The sequence below is a fragment of the Lynx rufus genome, unplaced genomic scaffold, assembly GCF_022079265.1.
Source record: "Lynx rufus isolate CCGP_SWC_20201006 ecotype Redwood Valley unplaced genomic scaffold, mLynRuf1.p SCAF_21, whole genome shotgun sequence".
NCBI lineage: Eukaryota > Metazoa > Chordata > Mammalia > Carnivora > Felidae > Lynx > Lynx rufus.
The window spans coordinates 10,845,761-10,864,409 of record NW_025814836.1 but is presented as its reverse complement, the minus strand read 5'-3'; the positions used below and the strand labels follow the sequence as shown (position 1 = coordinate 10,864,409).

The following is an 18,649-nucleotide window of genomic DNA, read 5'->3' as shown; positions in this document are numbered from 1 at the left end:
CTCTGTCTTTCTCTCAAAAATAGATAAACATTTAAAAAAAATAAAAAGAGAGTCTGGAAGACCTTTTATCAAAGTGATCGATGGGGATTATTACATTATTGAGTATAATTTCTAATCAATCGATTACTTTTATTTTTTTTTATGTAATTATTGACTTTAAGCTTATGTCTCTAATTTTATTGTGCCTTCCACAGCAGTGTGCCTCTTGTCAATAATATAGAGACAGTGAAGGGCCAGACAAGGGGGCCAGATGGAAATGGTGTGCGTTGTGACTTCAGTAAGATGGACAGTTGACGAATAGCCTTGAGAGCGAGAGAGATCGCTTCTGCTTATCCAGCCCCTGTGACCTGCTTCTCCTCCTCACTTTTGGCCAGATCTTGGTGGTGGGAGTTGAGCAAAAAGAAGATGAAAGCTCTGGGTTTTGTCTCACATCAGATTACTTAAATGCATTTCAGTGTTGTGTAGAAATCATGGAAATATGTATAAAAAGATTGGATGAAAGGATACCAAACAATTTGAATGATTCCTGGAAGGGTTCTTTTCTTTGTGGCTTCTTTATAAATAAATATGAATGTCTGTATTGCTAAAGAAGTAAATATTGTGAACATATTTATTTGTTTTTCTTTAAGTCATATTTGGTCAGCCTTTCAGGACCTATTATAACACTCAAATTTTAATTTTTCTACAATGTCTAAATTCTGGTATTTATATACATTTCATCCATATAAAACACAGATTTTATAGCATATGCTTGATTTTTTAATTCTTTCATAGAACTAAAGTAAAATAAATATTACTTTGAAATTTATCTGTGTTTAACAAAATGTTTATAAGAGAAATATCACTCCGATGTTGTAGCACTAAAATTCTCTCAATACCCTTAGGAGTCAAGGTTTAGCTTTTACTAAAAGTATCAGGTGTGTTTAAAATATTTTAAGGTATGTTACCTAACAATTTAAACCCCTTTGCTATGCTAGTTAGGGGAAAGTAAAATTTGGAATTTGGAAAATTGTATTTTCCTACTATATTTTTATGTCATTCTCAAATCTGAAAATAAACAAAATGACTTTGTTCTTTTGAAATCCTTCTTTGTGTTCCTTTAGGCAGGTCCCTGAATGCTCTACTTAGTTTCTCTAAACAGTGCTCTGCATAAAGTATGTTAGTAGATCTTTATAAAAATTGTGCTGAATAACTTCCCATTTCTTCCTCACTGCTTAGAAAAAGAAGGCAGTATTTCCATATCAGTCATTGACACATTAAGCCTTGAATGGTAGTAGTTTATTTTCAACACCATGATTAAGGCTATTTCAAAAGAATACTTTTGTTAAACGTTTGTATTTCTCCCTTTGTCTTCATTTAATTATTTCTTAGTATTGCTCTGTATTAGGCTAAATTACTTTGGTGTCTCTAATTAAAAATTAAATAATCTTAAAATGATCCGGCTTTTAAGAAGACAAGCAGACTAATGATGCTGAGCCTTTTTGCTGTTGGCCCAGACATTGCCCGCTTTGGTTTCCTAATTTAGTAACAGAAATAAAACTATGCACGACTGGGCAGGTTTGGCATGCCGGCATCCAGCCAGGAAGCCTGGATTTCTTAAGTAAGTAGACCGATGGGGATTTGCGGAAAACACAGATTACGTTACGTGAGCTTTGCACTTTGCAAATCCCTGACTATTTAAAGGAACTCAGCTAACCCACTGCCACTAAAATAAAAGGCAGTTTTGTTTAAACACACATGTATCTAAATGATGTATCGTTTCCTTTCCCAAAATTACCCTTCATCTTTGCGTTTTTAATTTCTTACTTTTGTAAACTTAAAAAAAAAAACACACTTTGTCTTTCGGTAAAGAGTACAGCAAATTTAGTTAACTCTATCCATTTATTTTATACATTTGTAATACCTTTCAAAATAACATATAAAAGAGTTGGTAATACACATATGTAATGTGCTTCTGTGTGAGGAAATGAAAACTCTGAAAGAGATAAATTTAAAACAACAACAACAACAACTTGATTTTACACACCACCCATGGCCCCTGCTTGCCAGACAGCCTTGGTTCCTGTTGTCTCTGCTACACTGTGTGGGTCTCATTAATGTTCAGCATTGTGCGATGCGCACTGCACTCTGGGAGGGTTTGCAGTAGTTGTTTTCTTGAATATTTGAGCACTGGCTGCTTTTCCTCCTTGTTGGTGCTTCTTGTCTGGCATATCCTCAGTCTTCTTGAGGTCCATTGCCTCTGAATTTAGAGAAGAGCCTTGACGCCCAAAGACTTTTTCTTCCCACTTTTTTTTCTCCTTGAAACTTGTATGTGTTTCTTTTAGACTCTGTCTTTCATTGTCAGACGAGGGCCAGTTGTCCACCCTGGTGATCTTTTTTTAATTTGGCCTTAGACTAAACACTGGAGGCAGACCATTCTGAAGCATACTTTCTTAGAGGGAGAGAATATCTTATCCCTTGTGAGACTTTTGACAAATAGAAATGAACAATTAATTCTTTTCTCATATTTGGGAGGATGTGGGTCAGGTATGGAGGAGGATACAATGTGCATGCTCCAGATCCTAGTATATCATCATTCGCTGTAATATGAAACAAAAATGGATTTACTGTAAGTTTAAGTGTCAAATTATATCACATCAGCTTTAGAATCAGTAAGATTTCTCCTTGTAAAATTGCCCTCTACAAGTGTAGGAAAGAAAACTAAAAACATCACAAACTTCTTGACCAAAAGTGGTTAGACAATCACTAATCTATAAAAATAGTTTTTAAAATGATCTATTCCTCCACTTAAAAAAAAAAAAAGTTGATTTTTTGAGAGAAAGAGAGCAAGTGGGGGAAGGGAAGGGGCAGGGGACAGAGGATCCAAAGCAGGCTCTGCCCCAATGTGGGGCTTGAACTCAGGAACTGATCATGACCAGAGCTGAAGTTAGATGCTTCATCAACTGAGCTGCCCAGGCACCCTCCCTATTCCTCCACTCTTTAAATATCTGAATAGGGCAAATGCCCAGCCCTGGCATCAGGATTTCTTCTTTGTTCCTCCCATATCTCCTCCTTCTACCTCTTGATTTATTCCTGTGCTCTTAAAATCCATATCCCATGAGGACTGACTTAGAGTTCCTTGGCCTTTGGCCTTACCTTTGCTTTCGTGAGACAGAGGGCACTGTTCCAACAAGGTTTCGGCTGACTTAGAGATGGGCAGAGGAGAGGTCTCTGTTTTCAGAGACAGAAAGTGGTGTCTATTGGTTATTGTGTAATTCTGAACATGAGTGATATCTAGTATGGAGATATTTTTGCTTAGTAAATTTAATCTTTTAAAGGCATTGGGTTCATATTGTTATTGCTAGTAGTACTAGGTGTACTTCTTAAAAAAATTTTTTTAATGTCTTTATTTTTGAGAGAGAGACAGCATGAGCAGAGGAGGGCAGAGAGAGAGGGAGACACCGCATCCAAAGCAGGCTCCAGGCTCCGTGCTGTCAGCACAGAGCCTGACGCGGGGCTCGAACCCATGAACCAGGAGATCATGACCTGAGCCGAAGTCAGACGCTTAACCAACTGAGCCACCCAGGCTCAGTAGTACTAGTAATTTTCTAACAATGATAATAATACCTTAATAGCTACTCTAAAAGCGGTAAATTTTACTCCTTCTCCAGGTAATCAAGAGATTATTATTATTATCAGTAGTGCTTTTACTAGGTATTTAAACTTGGCTGGGCATGCTATTAAGTGCTTAACTACAGGGGCTCCTGGGTGGCTCAGTTGGTTGAGTGTCCAACTGTTGATTTGGGCTCAAGTTATGATCCCAGGGTTGTGGGATTGAGCCCCACCTAGAGTTCCATGTTGAGCATGGAGCCTGCTTAAGATTTTCTCCCCCTCTGCCTTTCTCCACTCCTTATGCTCTCTCTCAACCTCTAAAATAAAATAATAAAAAAAGAGACTAAATTGAGAATCTTGCTAAGGTGCAGTATACTATGCTCATTAACAGCAAAGACTGTGCCTGACCCTGGTCATTATGGACTTTCTTCCAGATGTGATGGAAAGCCTCTGGAGGATCGTGAGCAGGGGAGTGAGATGATATGACTTAAGTTTAAAGGGATCATTTGGGCAACTGTGTACATAAGGAGTCAAGGACAAACACTGGGAGACAAGTTTGGAGTTCGCTGAAATAACCCAGGCAGGAGGTGATGGTAGCAGAACTGTTGATGAGAAGCAGTTGGATTTGGGCTTATTTAGTGCTTTATAACTTTTCAGTGTTTCATGCACTTTCTCTTATTCTCAGGGCAGGTTTTATCCTTGATTATAAATAGGAAATCTGGACGCACAGAAAGGTTATGAGCCTTATACAAGTTTACTTAATAAGGTAGAATTGAAACTTACACCAGGTCTTCTGATACTCAGGCCAGTGTTTTTTCCAAGCTGTTACCAGAAGTACATATTAAAATAAAAGTATTATACTAGCCTGTGGCACTGTATTTGTTATCTATTGCTGCGTAACAAATTACCACAAATTTAGCAGCTTAAGGAAGCTCATACATTTCTTCTCTCAGTGTCTGTGGGTCGGGGGTCTAGGCACAGCTTACCTGGACCTTCTGCTTAGGGTCTCACAAGGCTGCAGTGAAGGTTGGCTTGGCCATGACTGCGGGCTCATCGGAGACTCAAATGCAGAAGGATGTGCTTTTTACTAAAGATCCATTAATACTGTTTGTTGTGTGTGTGACTGGGACAAAAAAGGTTAGAGTCATATAGTGACTCTTAGTATCTTTTAGCATGTTAGCCATCTGACAAAGGTATTCTTGACTGTTTTCGCTTCTCAAGGGAAAGAATTCTATTAAAGAATGGTGCCCGTTTTTTCCTGTAGGATCCCTCCCTTCTTACATCAGCTTTCGATACATACACGTAGCATTTGGAGTATTAAAAATTTGTTCACTATAATGTGTAAGAATCTTAGTGTCCAGGGTGTGTGTTGGGTGTTATCTGGCCCCTTATTTTGCTGCCAGGGGTACACACCCTCATTAGGCCCGTTAATGGGTATTTTCCATTTTGCTTCCTAATTGACTTTTACTGTTGCTCTTAGTCCAATGCAAGGGTGATATTTTGCTGGTTCTTTGGCTGGTGAATTAAGAAAACTACTTTTGGAACCAACCTCTGGGTTCAGAAGCCACTCTGAACTATCACTTGAATCTCTAGTTCTGTAGCTTTTCTGAATTCAACCACAGCTTAGTTGATTATTCTGACCAGTCTTCCTTTTTTAGACATTCAACTGAGGGAAGCTGTCTGTAAAAGGCTTTTTGGTACTCTCATTCACAAATTCTTCTATTAGTCTGTTTTCTTATGCTTTCTGCTTTACTTACTTGAAGATTTCTGCTTACAAAATTGGTATTCTGGATAATTCAGCCCAACCCTCGTTTAAGGACAATTAGAAAAACTGGAGGGGGAGAAAATCTCTTTTAAAGGCTCTGGTGAGCTAAGAAGTTGGTAAAGAATTCCCAGGCCAAAGAGATTGCAGTCTTTACAAGCTATTTCCCACTGAAGCAAACCTGAGTTGCTTAGTCGAGGCACAGCATGTGGAAGATGCATGTGGGACGTGTTGTGCCAGAAAACGGGGAACCAGCCAAAGACTATCGTGGTCATGTGAAAATAATACAGAAGTCAGAGGTGGACAGTTTGACTATCAAGGAGAATAATAGTTGAAATGGATTGAGATACATCAGATATATTAACTTTTATGTATTCATAATGACCCTCTTTAAAAAAAAACTTAGTAGTAAACTCTGGAGGTTGATAAGGGGACCAGCTTTCTGAAAAATTTAAAGGGAAAGAATTAAACATTCTGCCTTTTCTAAACCAATTATATTTCAGGGCAACCAGTTGAATTAAGGAGAGTTTTTCTATATGGAACAATTATAACTAATACATATAGAAGGTTGAAATTAGGAAAATCAATACTTTGTAATATCTGATGAAATAATACATTGCAGCAAAGATCATTAATAGCTTCCTGAACCAGTAGATAAAAAGTCTATAGAGAACTTTGTACTGGACGGATCAGACTGATGACACCTGAATTCACTAATTAATCTTGACATCATTGAAAAGTGGGTCAAGCAGACATTATTTTCTTCCCAGTGAGATGTAATTGGAACTATATAGCCCTACCCATAAGATACAGTCTTACCAACGAAAATTGAACCTGAATCTGTTTAAGCTTTCAGACTACCAGTTTGCAGGGAATACAAGGGATAGGTAATTATCTTAAATGATACCATGAATATACAATAAATCATATTTGGAATGTTGGAAATTCCACAACAGATAACCGTTTCTTTAAATGAAAACATGAAACAAAAGGGAGGGACTGTTACAGATTAAAAGACTTAAGGATCATATCAGCCCAAATGCAGTTTTTGGGCTCTGTTTAGATTTTTGATTTAAATAAATCTGTAGTAAAAACACATTTTTTTGGTAAGTATCAGGGAAAATTGATCATGGATAATATATTAGACAATATTAAGATTCTTGATTTTATTAGATATAATGATAGTATTGTGGGTTTAGTTTTTGAAAGTTCTTATCTGTTACAGTATATACTGAGGTATTTTTGCAGGTGAAATACTTCATAAGGTGGATTTGAAATAAAGCAGCTTCTGTATGGATCGCAGCCCAGCTTCCAGTCATCTGGGCTGTCAAAACCATGAAAATTTTTGACACTGCATTCAGATTGCTTATGTCCCCAAGTGCCTGACAGAAGCAAGTAGAAATTTTCTCAGGCAGAAGATAACATTATCCTAGGTCTCAAATGATTTCTATAACCTGTTTTTCAAATATGAAGTTAACCTAATGGAATGTGTAGAATAACATACTCTGCCAACTCAAGAATACACATTCTTTTCAAGCACATTTACAAAAAATGAACAAGAAGTAGAACACTGTCTTTGTCCTAGCTCATCTCTGCCATTGTAGCCTGAAAGTGATCAAGGACAATATGTTAATGATGCATATAAATAATAAGTGAAACTTTATATAGAAACAGACAGTTGGCCAGAATTGGCATGGAGGGGCATCGTTTCCTGCTACTTGACATAGATTGTCAAATAATGAAAAGGTAAGTCTCACCATGAGGGAAGATATTTGCAATACATGTAACTAACAAAGGGCTTTCTATCTGTAGTGAACTCCTACAAATCAATATGAAAAAGACCAGCAGTCTAGCTTAAAAAATCATTGGCGGGTTCAGGGGGGCCGAGAGGGGGCGTCACCTGGGTGTCTCCGTCCATTAAGCATCTGACTTAGGCTCATGTCATGATCTTGTGGTTCATGAGTTTGAGCCCTGCGTTGGGCTCTGTGCTGACAGCTTGGAGCCTGGAGCCCTCTTTGGATTCTATGTCTCCCTCTCTCTCTGCCCCTCCTCCACTCATGCTCTGTCTCTGTCTTTAAAAAAAAAAAAAAAATTGAAATTAAAAAAATTTTAAAGGGGCACCTGGGTGGTTCAGTTGGTTAAGGGTCTAACTTTGGCTCAGGTCATGATCTCGCAGTCTGTGAGTTCGAGCCCCGCGTTGGGCTCTGTACTGACAGATCAAAGTCTGGAGTCTGTTTCAGATTCTGTGTCTCCGTCTCTCTCTGGCCCCTTTCCCACTTGCTCTCTCTCTCTCTCTCTCAAAATAAAAATAAATATTAAAAAAATTAAAAAAAATGTTTTAAGCATCAGCAGGAGTCTTGAATAGGTACTTCCCTAAAGAGGAAATCTAAATGCCTAATAAATGTATGTTAAAATGTTGAGCTTCATTAATCATCAGGTATGAGCAAATTTGAAATCACAGTAAGATTCCACTAGATACCAACTAGACTCAAAAAGAATGACAAAGGGGCACCTGGGTGGTTCAGTCCCTTAAGCGTCCCACTGTGGCTCAGGTCGTTATCTCACAGTTCATGAATTCAAGTTCTGTGTAGGGCTCTGGGCAGACATCTTAGAGCCTGGAGCCTCCTTCAGATTCTGTGTCTCCCTCTCTCTCTGCCCTTCCCCACTCATGCTCACTCGCTTTCTCTCTCTCTCAAAATAAAATAAAAACATTAAGAAGAATGACAAGGGGCACCTGGTGGCTCAGTCGGTTAAGTGTTCAACTCTTGGTTTCAGCTCAGGTCATGATCTCATGGTTTGTGGGTTCGAGCCCTGCATAAGGCTCCACACTGTGTGTGCAGAGCCTGCTTGAGATTCTCTCTTTCCTTCTCTCTCTGCCCCTCCCCTGCTCACACTCTCTCTGTCTCTCTCAAAATAAACATTAAAGAAGAAGAATGACAAAACAGCATTTATGAACACATGAGACAGCAGGGGTTGTCATACCTTATAGTGTTAATGATGTGCATACTCTGACCAAACACTTCTCCTAGACTTATGTTTATTTATGAACCAAAAGAGATGTACAGTAATGTTCATTAAGTTCACAATATTCATAATTGCCTCAAACCAGAAAGACACAAGTGTCTTCTAACAATAGAATGGATGAAAGTAGTTAATTTACATAATGGAATATTATAGAACGGTGAAAAGAGGCAGGCAGCTGCATCTCACAATATGTTTACATCTCACGAATACAACATTGAGCGACAGAGGCCAGTCATAAAGAATGCATGTTCTATGATTCCAATTATATAAAATTATAAAATAAGCAAAACTAAATCAGTCTTCAGGGATGCTCAATTGGGTGGTAAAAGTGAAAAGACAAAGAGGTGATTTTCATAAATGTCAGGATTGAAAAGTCTGTTACAGGGACTTCAGCTTCCAAGGAGGATGTAGTTTGTTGAGTCAGGCGAATGCTTCCGCTGTTAAAACAAAAAGGTCAAACTGGATAAGTTTCAAAAGTCTTATTTTTTTTTTTCAACGTTTATTTATTTTTGGGACAGAGAGAGACAGAGCATGAACGGGGGAGGGGCAGAGAGAGAGGGAGACACAGAATCGGAAACAGGCTCCAGGCTCTGAGCCATCAGCCCAGAGCCTGACGCGGGGCTCGAACTCACGGACCGCGAGATCGTGACCTGGCTGAAGTCGGACGCTTAACCGACTGCGCCACCCAGGCGCCCCACAAAAGTCTTATTTTTAAAAGCATCAGAAACTGGAAGCAATTTTGAGACAGGTGATTAATTTATTTGTCTTTGTATCTCCCAGAGCTTTTCATTCCCTACCCTTCACATGGGTAGTCAATTAATATTGAATGAATGAAAATAAAGTGAGAGGCAAAGCACATATCTAGAATGGAAGATGGAGAAAAATGTTTGCTGCTTCCCATAGTCAAAGTTTAGGGAGAAAGGACTATATTATCTGGGTACCCAAGGGAGAGAGACTTGTCACACTGGATCCTACATGGGACCCTAAGATACTATGCTATAAAAATTTGATTGTCCTCTTTCAGTCTTCTATTAAATACATATGTGTATGACATATGATACACCTTTAAAAACACACCCATTATTTATGTTTTGGGAAATTAAATGTTTCTGTCTTACAGTCTTACCTCCTTGTTATCTTTTGTACTTTTTTTGTAGTGAAATTTTGGGGAAGCCACAATGCTGGCTCATTACCTTTGGAATCCTTGAATCTTAGCACAGGAATAGACCTTATATGGAACATGCTATTTCCTCACGATTAGATTGAGTTTATGTATTTTTGGCAAGAATACCATGGAAATGATCTTGTGTTCTTCTCAGTGCATCCTATTGGGGGGTACATGATATTATTGTGTCTTATGATTGCTAGTGATTAACCTTGATCCCTTGGTTAAGCTGATGGCCATTGGGTTTCTCCACTTTGAATTTTCCCTTTGTAACTGATAAGTATCTTAAAAATACTTTGAAACTGTCATTCAGCTGTTTCTCCTCAGACCTTCACTTTCTGATTTTAGCATTCATTAGTGGATTTGACTACAACAGTGATTACTGTGGTGTTTGCCTAATGTGACATTTGTATTTCCCTCATTCCTTCTACATTTATTAATTGAAATTCTGTATGGAATTATCTTTTATCTATTTATACTAGTAAGAACTCATAGATATTTGTTTCTATGGATTCTAATTCAGTGCCATTATTTTGTTGTTCAAATTGTTCCGATGTTAGCCATTGGGAGTTCCTTCTGGTTGGCTCCTGGTTGGTCTTTTTGACATTTCCCCATACTTTTTCAAGCACTTTCTTATTTTTCTCCCATCATGTTTCTAGCTTATTTTGTATTTTCTGTGTCTCAGCCCCGGTTCCTTTTATTGGAGAGTGATATTTAGAAACCCAGATCTAGAGCGCCTGGATGGCTCAGTCAATTAAGCATCTGACTTCAGCTTGGGTCATTATCTCACAGTTCGTGAATTTGAGCCCCACGTCAGGCTCTCTACTGTCGGCACAGAGCCCACTTTAGATCCTCTGTTCCCCCCTATCTCTCTGTCCCTCCCCAGCTCATGCTCTCTCTCTCTCAAAAATAAATAAACATTAGGAAAAAAAAAAAAAAGAAACCCAGATCTGGGTTGTTTTTGCCAGTAATATTTTTTTCCAATGCGTGGCATTGTGAAACTGAATTTTTTGCTAATAAATGGATATGAAATCATTTTCAGTCATGATTTTATCAGTTGTCAGATTAGCTATCCTTCCCATTCTTAAATCACTTACGCATTGGAAAAGCAAGTCCTTTATGAAAGTAACTTATAAAGATGTTTAGTAGGATAGAGCCATGCAGAAGAAACTGGTAGTACTTACTTGACCTTTACATGAAGAGTTTTAATGCTGGAATCTTGATGTACTGTGATTATGGGCTTATCTTAATCTAGTAACTTTGTCAAAAAGCAAATGAAGTTACGTTGTTTTAGTTTATTCTTTATTTCTTTTATTAAAATTTTTTTTAATATTTATTTTTTAGAGAACACGCATATATGAGTGGGGAAGGGGCAAAGAGAGAGAGGGGGAGGCTTTGGGCTTTGAACTGTCAGCACAGAGCCTGGCATAGAGCTCAAGCTCACAAACTAAGATCAAGACCTGAGCTGCAGTCGGATACTTAACTGACTGAGCCACCCAGGCACCCCTATATTAGTTTTTCTTAATAGCTCAGTCTATACTGGTTCCAAATCAATACCACATTCCTTTTTGTAAACATTTCTTAACAGATTTACTGAGGTATGTTTTATTACATATCATAAAATTCATGATATAAAGATTCAATGTGTTTCAAACGGCTATTGTAAATTCTAAATTATTGGTAAATTTTATAGTTGTACTACCACCACTATGATCCAGTTTGAGAACACTTTAATCATCATGAAAAGTTTCCTCATGCCCAATTGTGATCAATTTCTACTCCCATTCTAAGACAGATTTTCTGATCTTCTGTCTCTATGGTTTTGTTTTTTATGGAGATTTCATATAAATTGGATCATACAATATGTGGTATGTTGTATTTGGTGCTTTTACTTAGCTTAATGTTTTTGTTGTTAATTTATGTAGTTGTGTGCCTTGGTAGTTCATTCCTTTGTGTATATCTGATTTATATTTCATTGTATGGATATACCGTGTTTGCTTTATCCATTTACCAGTTCATTGATTGTTTCCAGTTTTTGGCAGTCATGAATAGTGTTAGGGACATTTGCATACACATGTTTGTGTGGACATATGTCCTCATTTTTCTTGGATTAATACCTAGAAATTGAATTTCTGAGTATATCATAAGTATGTATTATCTTTTGAAGAAACAAACTCTTTTCCAAAGTAGTTGTATCATTTCACATTCCCGCTAGTTATGTGTGAGGGTTCTGTTTTTACCACATCCTCACCATCACTTGTATTGTCAGGTGTTTTGTTTTTTTTTTTTTTATTATAAAAGACATGATTTTTTTCTAGTGGATTATATAATGGTGTGTGTGTGTGTGTGTGTGTGTGTGTGTGTTTTAATGTTCATTTTGAAAGAGAAATGTTCACACATGGGAGGGGCAGAGAGAAGGAGAGAGAATCCCAAGCAGGCTCTACACTGCCAGCACAGAGCCCAATGTGGGGCTCTATCCCGTGAGATCATGACCTGAGCCAAAATCAAGAGCAGGATGCTTAACTGACTGAGCCACCCAGGCACCTCTCATTGTGGTTGTAAGCTGTATTTCCCTAGTCACTAAGGATGTTTGAGCATCTTTTCATATGGTAATTTTCCATTTCTTTGTGTTCTTTGGTGAAGTATCCATTTCTTCATCGTGTTCTTCATTTTCTTACTAAGTTTTACAAGTTCTTTATATATTTCAGATACAAGTCTTTTATCAAATATATGATTTGCAAATATTTTCTCCCAGTCTCTAGCTTCCCTTTTTCCCCCCTTAATGATGTCTTTTGAAGAGCAAAAGTTTTCAGTTTTTATGAAGTCCTGTTTATAAATTTTCTCCTAAATTCTCTTGTTGGATTCATAGTTTTACCTTGTATATTTAGTCTGGTCAATTTTCAGTTGACTTTTTTGTGTCATAGAGATTATATCTAAATTCATTTGTTTTTGCATGTGGATATCCAACTATTCTAGCACCATTTGTTAAAAAAAAATTATATTTACCTCGTTGCCTTGGTACCTGTTTCAAAAATCAATGGGCTATAATTATGTGAGTTTATTTCTAGACTCTGTGTTCTGTTCTGGCCTTATGTCACTATCATGCTGTCTTGTTTACTGTGGTTTTGTAGTACGTCTTAAAATCAGATAGAATTAGTTCTCCAACTTTTTTCTTCTTCTCTAAATTGCCTTGACTATTTTGCCTATTTTGCTTTGCCTATTTAATTTCCATATAAATATTAGGATTAGTTTGTTAATTTTTTTAGGATTGGTACCATTTATTAAAAAGTGATAAAATTTGCCTATGAAGCACTATGTGCCTCATTTTTTCATTATGTGAGTATTTTATATTACTAATTCAGTTTCTTGTTCTAGTTCTATTGATTTGTATTTCTTCTTTAATCTCTCTCTCTTTTTTAAAAGATTTTATTTTTAAGTAACCTCTATACCCAATGTGGGGCTCAAAGTCACAACTCAGAGATCAAGATTTGCATATTCTACTGACTGAGCCAGCCAGGTGCCCCATCTCCTTTAATCTTTTAAGGAATTTGTCCATTTCATCTATACCATCTGGTTTTTGGCATAAAGTTACTCATAATGTTCCTGTACAATTATTTTGATTTCTGTAAGTTTATTCCTCATTTTGGTAATGTGTGTTCTTTCTGTCTCTCTCTCCCTTTCTTGCTCTCTTTCTCTTTGGTTAGTCTAGCTAAATGTTTGCCAATTTTGTTCTTTAAAAGAACGAACTTTTGGTTCCATTGGCTTTCTCTGTTATTTTTCTGTTTTATAATTTATGGATTGTTACTCTGATTTTATTTCCTTCCTTCAACTTTGAGTTTGATTTACTTTTCTTATTCTAGCTTCTTGAGGTGGAAGTTTATATTAAATATTTTTAGATCTTTCTAGCTAGTGCTAGAAAGCATTTTAAAAGTATAAATATGCTTATTAAAGCACGACTTTGACAGCTTCTCATGAATTTCTATTGTTGTGTTTTTGTTTCCATTCAATTTAAGATAGTTTATTTAAAATTTTTAACATTTATTCATTTTTTGAGAGACGGAGAGAGACAGAGCATGAGTGGAGGAGGGGCACAGAGAGAGGGAGACACAGAATCCGAAGCAGCTTTAGGCTCTAGGCTGTCAGCAGAGAGCCCAGTGCAGGGCTTGAACCCACAAACTGTGAGATCATGACCTGAGCCAAAGTGAGCCGCTTAACCAATAGAGCCATTCAGACACCCCCAATTTAAAATATTTTCTAATTCATGATTTCTTCTTTGATTCAGGAGCTGTTGAGAAGTTTATTATTCAATTTCCAAATGTTTGAGGATTTCTCAAATTTCTCTGTTGATTTCTAATATAATTCTGTTGCTGTCAGAATATACTGGCATATTTTCCGTTTTTAATCTAATAAGACTTATTTTATAGTCTAACACAGGGCTTGGCAAGCTATGACCCATAGGCCTTTTGTTAAATGGCTTACAAGATAAGAATGGTTTTTACATTTTAAAGGTACGTACTTTTTAAAAAGACAAAGAAGGTTATTATATGATGTTAAAGGTGTCAGTCCTTCAAGAAGTTATAACAATTGTAAATGTTTAATGTGTCCAACAGCGGAGCACCTAAATATACAAAGCAAAACCAACAGAGCTAAAAGAAAGAAACAGTAATAAAGTAATAGTTGGAGACATTAATACTCCATCCTCAACAATGGATGCATCATCCAGACAGGAAATCAATAAGGAAGCTTTGGATTTGAACAACACCATAGACCAAACGAGCCTAACAGGCATATACAGAAAATTGTATCCAACAACAGCAGAATACATTTTCTTCTCAAGTGCACACAGATCATTTTTAGGATAGACCATATGTTAGGCAAGTCTTAGAAAATTCAAGAAGATTGAAATCATATCCAGTATTTTCTTGACCACAAGGGCATGAAACCAGAAAATCACCAGCAGGAAGAGAATTGGAAAATTCACAAGCACATGGAAATTAAGCAAGACTGTCTTGAACAACCAGTAGAATAAGGAAGAAATTAAAGAGGAAATTAAAAAATTTCTTGAGACAAGCAAAAATGAAAATGTAATGTACCAGAGCATATGGGATGCAGCAAAAGCAGTTTTAAGAGCAAAGTTTGTAGCAATAAATGTCTACCTTAAGAGTACAGATCTCAAATAAACCACCTAACTCTACACCTTGAGGAACCAGAAAAAGAAGAACAAATGGAACCCAAATTTAGCAGAAGAAAGCAAATAATAAATTTTAGAGCAGGAATAAATGAAACAGAGAACAGAAAAACAATTGGAAAGATTAATGAAACTAAGAATTAATTCTTTGAAAACGTAAACAAAATGGACAAACCTGGGCACCTGGGTTGCTCAGTCGTTAAGTGTCTGACTCTTGATTTTGGCTCCAGCGATGATCTCATGGTTCACGATCTCAAGCCCTTTATCAGGCTCCCTCCTGGAGCCTGCTTGGGATTCACTCTCACCACCCCTTCCCCTCTTGTGTTCATGCGCTATTTCTCGCTCTCTCAAAATAAAGAAACATTAAAAAAAATTAAAAAGTGTTTATACAGGAGATAGTAATGAAAGAAGAGAGAAACAAAGACATAAGACATAATAAAAAATAGTGAAGTTACATATAAATATAGCCTTATCAATAATTGCATTAAATGGGAATATTTGAAATACTGTCATCAAAAGGCAGAAAATTTCCAACTTTATAAAAAGGATAAATTTTGAAGTCAAAAATTGAAATAAGTGAATAGGTTCAAATAGGTTGAAAATAAAAAGGAAAAAGATACACCTGGCACACAGTATGTATTAGCTGAAGGACCTATTTTAAGAACAGATAAAACAGACTGTAAGACAAAAAATATTACTGGAGGCAAAGAGAGAAAATTCATAAAGATAAAACAGTCAGTACTTAGGGAAAATGTAACATTACAAATGTATATGCACTTTGCTACAGAAACCCAAAATACAGAACCAGAAAATGACAGAATTAAAAAGGGAAATAGACAATTAAACAATTACAGTTGAGGATTTTAATACACCTGTCTTTCCATCAACTAGAACAACATGAGAATATAGAAAACTTGTATAACACTGTTGACCAACTTGAACTAACTTAACATGTAATTATCCCTCCACTCAGCAAGAGCAGAATACGTAGTGTTTTATAGAACACCTAGAATATTCTCTGAGATAGATCATGTGCTAACCATGAAATGAGTGTCAGTAAATTTAAAAGAACTCATTTCCTTCCTGTTGGTTTTAGTTACCATCTGGTATCATTTTTTTTTCAGCTATAAAGACTTTAATATTTCTTATAGGGCAAGTCTACCAGCAAATGGTTTTTTTCACTTCTTATTCATCTGGGAATGTTTTATTTTGACTTTATTTTCAAAGGATAGTTTTGCTGAATATATAATTCTTGATTAACTTTTTTTCATCATTTTAAATATGCCATTTTAGCATCTTCAGACTTCTGTAGTTTCTGATAAGTTAGTTTTTACTTGTATTGTTCTCCTTTATGTGTGAGTCATTTTTCTCTTTTGGCTTTCAAGATTTCCTATTGGTATTTATCTTTCTGCAACTTGACTACTGTATGTCTAGGTGTGGATCTTTTTATGTTTGCCCTACTTGATAAATTGAACTTCTTGGATATGTAGATTAATATTTTTCATCAAACATGGGACATTTTCAGTTATTGTCCTTAGACATTCTTTTTTTTTTTTTAAGTGTTTATTTTGAAAGAAAGAGCGTGTGAGCAGGGGAGAAGCAGAGAGAGAGGGAGAGAGAAAATCCAAGCAGACTCCATGCCCCGTGCAGAGCCCAATGTGGGGCTTGATCTCACAAACCATGAGATCATGACCTGAGCTGAAATCAAGACTCGGAGGCTTAACTGACTGAACCACCCAGGCGCCCCTGTCCTTTGACATTCTTTTTGCCACTTTCTCACATTTCCCTTCTCTTGGGACTCCCATTATGCGTATGATAGTATCCCACAGATCTCTGAGTTTCTGTACTGCTGATTTGATAATTTCTGTTGATATGTTTTTGAGTTTATTGATTCTTTCCTCTGCAACCTCACATCTGCTCCTGAGACTATCTAGGAAATTTTTCATTTCAGTTACTATATTTTCACTTTTACAGTTTTTCTTTGGTTCTTTTTATGGCTTGTATTTTTATATTTAGGTTCTCTATCAGTTGAGTCATTATCATCATATTTTTCTTTAGTTTTTTTGGACATAGTTTCCTTAGATTATTCAAACATATTTCTGATAACTGCTTTGAAATCTTTGTCAAGTTCAGCATCCAGACCCATTCAGAGTTAGTTTCTGCTGACTTCTTAAACATGTTTTTTTCCTCCTGGCTATGGGTCACATTTTGCTGTTTTTTTTCCATGTCTTGCATTTTGTTGTTGCTATTGTTGAAAACTGCAAAATTTAGGTAATATGTTGTCGCGGCTTTGGATTTTGATTCATTTTTCTGAGAGTTTTTATTTATTTTTTTGTTATATAGCCTCTGATGACTCTACTCAGATTTTAGTCTTTTTTTTTTTAAACATGGATTTGTAGCTGTTGCCACTGTGTCTTTGTAGTTTAGAAGTAGCCATTGTAGTTTAGGAGTAGCTCAACACTTCAAGCCTGTAAGACTTCTGTCTTTTGCTGATTGAAATTGTTTAGATTGGAGAGTACCCTCAAAGGCAGTCAGTTATCACATCTACCTTGGCTTTTACTTTTGGTGGACTCTTTTGGATTCCCCTGCACATACATATAGCTTCCCAGTTGTCTAAGGATTGAAGACTGATTCAAACATAGCTTGAGAAGTCTTTTTGGTATCCTTAGTATTTTTCTGAAATGTAGCTCATCTGGCACAATGGAGTTTCCTCCATCCTTGCAGATTCATGTCTAAGACTATTATCAAAGACAAATGTAAATCTTTGATTATAGTTTTCTGAGCAATAAGATATATATATAACTTTGGGGCACCTGGGTGACTCAGTTGGTTTAGTGTTCGACACTTGGTTTCTGCTCAGGTCATGATCTTGCGGTTGGTGGGTTTGAGTCCTACTTTAGGCTCCATGCTGATAGCATGAAGCCTGCTTTGGTTTCTCTCTCCCTCTCTCTGCCCTTCCCCTGCTTGTGCACTTGCTCACACACGCTCTCTCTCTTTCTCTCTCTCAAAATAAATAAAAGGAAAAGATAAATATATAGCTTCAGACTTCGGGTTTTATTTTACTTAGGGCATTATTTAACATCTGTTTTTATTCTTTTTACTCCAAAAGAATAAAATAATCAAAGATAGAAAATGGCTTTTGTAGATTTTTGATGTTTCAGAGAATAAAAAGATGAGATTTTTCTTACAGATTTAAACAAGTAAGCATGCAATTCGTGTAATAATTCTCAGAAGAGCACAGTATAATTTCCATGTTGACTATTGATTTAACATGTGAAACATAATTGAATTATTGAGGACAACAGCAGATCAACAGACTATAGTATCTAGGCAACAGAAAAGTAAATTCATTCATTTTATTGTTTTAGGTGCTACTGTTCCTATATTAATTGTTTCTGTGATGCCAAGAGTGCCTTGGTGTTTTGAATCACTAACCTAATTAATTTTCTTTTCTTTTTTTTTTTTTAATTTTTTAATGTTTGTTTACTTTTGAGAGAGAGAGACAGAGACAGAGCACGAGCAGGGGAGGGGCAGAGACAGATGGAGACACAGAATTCAAAGCAGGTTCCAGGCTTGAGCTGTCAGCACAGAGCGTGATGCAGGGTTCAAACTCACAAGCCATGAGATCATGACCTGAGCTGAAGTCGGACACTTAACCAACTGAGCCACCCAGGCTTCCCTAACTTTCTATAGTCTAATTATGGGCTGAACTTCCAGTGGAAAGTTGCTCCTATCCTAAAATGTTTGTGGTAGGAAACAGTCCCAGGATTGCATTATAGCAATGCTATTGGCAGTCCATAGCTTTGCTTGCTTTTTAATTAAAGTTTTAATTTTAAGATAAGTATAGATTCCTGTGTAGTTGTTTGTCCATATGCTTTGACCCAGTCATATTTTTCTTTTTAATTTTTTCCAACTATTA

General features: G+C 36.5%; 1 protein-coding gene across 3 annotated transcripts in view; it reads left to right on the top strand.

Annotated features, from left to right (window-relative positions):
* Nucleotides 1-18,649, top strand: part of LRRC28 (leucine rich repeat containing 28) — a 152,215-nt gene that overhangs the window by 50,143 nt on the left and 83,423 nt on the right. The gene's annotated exons all lie outside the window — the stretch shown is intronic.